The following is a 4,994-nucleotide window of genomic DNA, read 5'->3' as shown; positions in this document are numbered from 1 at the left end:
GCTACAAATACTTTTGAACTGAAACCTAACATAATTCAAATGATACAGCAATTTGTTCAGTTTGATAGTTTGCAGGATGAAGATCCCAACGCTCACTTGGCAAACTTTTTGGAACTATGTGATACATTTAAAATCAATGGCATTTTTGATGATCCGATACGTCTTCGGTTGTTTCCCTTTTCATTGAGGAACAAAGCTAAATAGTGGTTGAACTCGTTACCACGAGGGTCAATTACTACTTGGGAACAAATGATCGAAAAGTTTTTACTAAAATATTTTCCACTCGCTAAAACGGCTAAATTACGTAATGATATCTCTTCTTTTGTGCAGATGGATTTAGAAACACTCTAAGATGCATGGGAGAGATACAAGGACCTTTTGAGAAGGTGCCCTCACCATGGGTTACCACTTTGGCTACAGGTTTCAAACGTTCCATAATGGCTTGAATCCTTCGACTCTGCAAATGGTTTACGCAGCTGCTGGGAGAACCATCAATAATAAAACACTTGAAGACGCTATGAGTTTATAGAGGAGATGTCACTGAATAACTATCAGTAGCAAGTCATGAGGACAAATCCAACAAAAATAGTCGGTGTTTATAACGTCGATTCGGTCACCATGCACTCTAATCAAGTAGAACTCTTGAATAAGAAAATTGATGGTTTTATTAGTTCTTCATAGGTTCACCCAGTAATACGGTCTGATTCGAATGGAGGAGGAGCATGCACAGAATATCAACCCTTCAAACCTAGCATCGAGGAGGAGCAAGTCCAATATATGGGTAACAATAACTGTAGATCCCAAAATAACCCATATGGTAACACTTATAATGCAGGTTGGAGGAACCATCCCAATTTCTCTTGGGGCGGTCAAGGAAATTAAGACCACAACATCCTCCGAGTTTTCAACAACCACCTTATCAACAGGAAAAGAAACCGAACCTTGAAGAGATGCTGTCTAAATTTATCTCGGTGTCAAAAACCCATTTCTAGAACACTGAGACAGCACTTAAAAATCAACAAGCATCGATCTAAGGGCTCAAAACTTAGATAGGCTAGCTGTCCAAACTAATTTCAGAAAGACTACTAGGAAGTTTACCTAGTAACTCCAAATCAAAAGAGCATGTAAAAGCAGTTACACTAAGGAGTGGGAAAGTGTTAGCGGAATCTGAAAAGAAGCTAAGGAAAGTGTTAGCGAAATTTGAAAAGAAGCTAACACAAGAAGCCGTGATGAGCGAAAGGGAGGAAGAAAAACCCAAAAATAGTGACAACCTAGTGCCGAAGGAATATAAATCGCCAGTTCCATACCTAGCAAAATTGAAAAAAGACCTCATTGATGCACAATTTGGTAAGTTTCTTGAACTTTTTAAGCAATTACATATCAACTTACCTTTTGTTGAGGCCATCTCGCAGATGCCTACATACGCAAAATTTTTGATGGAGCTTCTAACAAATAAAAGGAAGTTCGAGGACTTATCTATAGTAGAACTCAAAGAGGAGTGCTCAGCCATACTCCAAAACAAACTGCCAACCAAACTAACAGATCCAGGAAATTTTACTATCCCTTGTTTAATTGGTAGTCTGAATGTTGAGAAAGCATTAGCTGATTTAGGCGGTAGCATTAATTTGATGCCATATAAAATGTTCAAACAACTTGGTCTTGGGGAACCTAAACCCACTAGGATGAGCATTCAATTAGCCGATAGATCTGTTAAATATCCTAGGGTTATTATAGAAGACGTACTTGTGAAAATAGATAAATTCATATTTCCTGTTGACTTTGTTGTGCTTGACATGGACGAAGATGTGAAAATGCCCTTAATTTTAGGGCGCCCGTTTTTAACCACTGCTAGGGCTGTAATCGATATGGGTGACGGTAAATTGGTACTTAGAGTAGGTGATGAGGAGATTATCTTTAAAATTTATGATGCTATGAGGTTCTCTAGGGACCAGGATGATTCATGTTATTTTATCGATTCTATTGATCATACTATTCAAGACTCTTTTCAGGAAATTATACAGAAGGACACGACGGAACTGTATCTAGCTCAAGAAGAAGAGACAGATGATGAACCTAATAAGCATTCTTCAAGACAAGTAGAATATGATGGCATTAAGATGAATGATGAACTTAAGCAAAAACCCTCTATTGAAGAGCCTCCCAAACTGGAACATAAACAATTACCAAACCACTTGGAATACGCATTCCTTTGAAATAATTCTACATTACCAGTTATTATTGCTTCTAACCTGCAACCCAAGGAGAAAGAGGAATTAATCCAAGTATTAAAAGAACATAAAAAGGCCATAGCTTGGAAAATTTCTAACATTAAAGGAATCAACCCTTCTTTTTGCACCCACAAAATTTTGATGGAAGATGAATACAAACCGTGTGTGCAAGCTCAAAGACGACTGAACCCCAACATGAAGGAAGTTGTTAAAACTGAGGTAATTAAACTTCTAGACAATGGAATTATTTATCCTATTTCTGACAGTTCTTGGGTAAGTCCAGTGCAGGTTGTCCCTAAGAAAGGAGGCATAACGGTTGTGACCAACGAGAAGAATGAATTAATCCCAAAAAAGGACAGTCACAGGATGGAGAGTTTGCATTGACTACAGGAAACTAAATGATGCCACAAGAAAAGATCACTTCCCCTTGCCATTCATTGACCAAATGTTGGAAAGATTATTCAGGCACATGTACTACTGCTTTTTAGACTGACTCTCTGGGTACTTCCAAATCCCAGTAGCTCTTGAAGATAAAGAAAAGACACATTCACATGCCCATATGGTATGTTCACTTATCGTAGAATGCCTTTTGGATTATGTAATGCTCCTACCACTTTCCAGCGCTGTATGATGGTCATTTTTTACTAACACGTGAAAGATATCATAGAAGTATTTATGGATGATTTCTCGATATTCGGTAACTCTTTCCATCTCTGCCTTAAAATTTTAAAACGAGTTTTAATAAGATGTGAGGAAACGAACCTTGTGCTTAACTTGGAGAACTGTCACTTCATGGTTCAAGAAGGTATTGTATTATGGCATAAAATTTCTAGTAAAGGGATTGAATTGGACAAATCTAAAATAGAAACAATCGAAAAATTACCCGATCCTAGTTCGGTTAAGGCTCTTAGAAGCTTTTTAGGACATGCTGGTTTTTATAGAAGATTTATTAAAGATTTTTCTAAAATAGCTAAGCCTTAGACTAAATTGCTAGAAAAAGATATACCTTTTAATTTCAATCAAAAGTGTTTAGAAGCATTTAATACTTTAAGGGATAAATTAATTAATGCTATAGCACCTTAATACCCGTGTCCAATGTAATTAAATAATTATAACAATAATAGCATGTTTCCATGAGTAACTTCTATAGTATGTACATACAAAAAGGGTAAAAGTGTAAGGACTTGAGCTTAATGTATAACATCATACAACTAAAACTATTCTATTCATTTGGTGTTTTTTCTCCTCTTGACCGAATACACATACATAATATGTATCTCGAATGCTTAACATGTTAGTTCAAGCATAACATAATTACACTCATATAACAATATGAACTTATAAGTCAAGTTGATTTCACTTCAAGATTTATATCTAAACCATTATCAAATCCATACATAGAACTTTAGCCATATTCGTATGGCTTTATATACAATACTATCAAAAAAGCAACCTCCCAAAATATCATTCTATACATGCCATAATGTCTACTAGAGTTTTTAACAAAGATACCAAAAAGGTGGTCAAAAGATGCGATGACTTCGTAACGGTTTCCAAGCTTTCCTCGACAAGATGATCGATACAAAACCAATAACACACCAAGTGAGTTATTAACTCAATAAGTCCTAAGAAATTTCAAGAATGTAATGATCCAATTATCTTAACAAAAAAAAAAGAATAAAGCTTTAATCCAATATTAGCCGAATTCAAACATGACATCACAAGGAAATCTTATGTCACATGTGTGCATCATGAATTTTGTACACACTTACCCGAATTCACTATGTACTCATACACCATTTAATCACAAATTGAATATACTATGGTAAATGTAATGTAACACCCCAAACCCGGCCTAGACGTTATGGCCAAATTTGACGTGCCACATTGGAGTTAAAAATCCGTGTTTCGTTTTAGTGTTTAAAAACCATATGTTTTGTTGAGTTAGCAAAGTGTATGGAAGCTAGGCACCAGGTAGGTATCCGAGACAGAGGAGGTGAGCCATGAAGGCTGCTTAAGTACCAAGCTCTTTGATTGGATCCAATCCTAGACATGCCCACAACCATAGCCACACTTTGTTATATCGAGTTTAAATTTGTTTAAGTGAACGACTTTGATAAATCGATAAATCGTGGTGTTGAACTCTTTTGGAAACAAGTTTCATTCTGAAAACACGTCCTAAGTCTAGCCCAATTGAATAATTATCAACCAATTTTAAAGTTATTAAAGTTAAAATAATCCCGAAAAGAAATAAAAGGAAAGTTAAAATTGGCCTTATTACATTTAAAATAAATAATAATTAAATGAAATTAAATGAAAACCAACACTTATTTAAAAGTCCAAAGGCGATCACCGTGGCCACTCTGAATCCCCTCCGCCCAAGTCCCCACATCAAGGCTCACTGCAAGGTTAAGGAAAGGGGTGAGTTTGGAAACTCGATGTGCAACAAGCCCTTTCAGAGCCCAAAACAATAAGCACTGTTGGGTCTAAGCCCAAATCCAATCTCAAACATATACTGGGCCATAACCCTTTTCATATTTCATATTTCATAACACTGGGCCGAAGCCTTTTCAAGTTTCATATTACTGGGCCGAAGCCTTTACTGTAAACGGTATGGCCCATAGGCCCATTTCAATATCACATATAATGTCAATGAAAGAATGCAAGCCCATTTCAATATCACATGAAATACCAATGAATGTATGCAAACCCATTTGGGGAGACTACTCAACCCACCATCCGCTACTCTCCACCCGTACCAACCAG

General features: G+C 36.5%; 1 non-coding gene across 1 annotated transcript; it reads right to left on the bottom strand.

The window, feature by feature from the left end:
• Positions 1 to 297: 297 nt before the first annotated feature.
• Positions 298 to 404, bottom strand: LOC128283138 (small nucleolar RNA R71). Its single transcript, XR_008273479.1, has one exon. It is a non-coding gene; the product is annotated as a small nucleolar RNA R71 (small nucleolar RNA).
• Positions 405 to 4,994: the final 4,590 nt, after the last annotated feature.

This window comes from Gossypium arboreum, chromosome 10, assembly GCF_025698485.1.
Source record: "Gossypium arboreum isolate Shixiya-1 chromosome 10, ASM2569848v2, whole genome shotgun sequence".
NCBI classification, from domain to species: Eukaryota; Viridiplantae; Streptophyta; class Magnoliopsida; order Malvales; family Malvaceae; genus Gossypium; species Gossypium arboreum.
The sequence above is the reverse complement of the archived record's forward strand: the minus strand, read 5'-3'. Positions and strand labels throughout refer to the sequence as shown.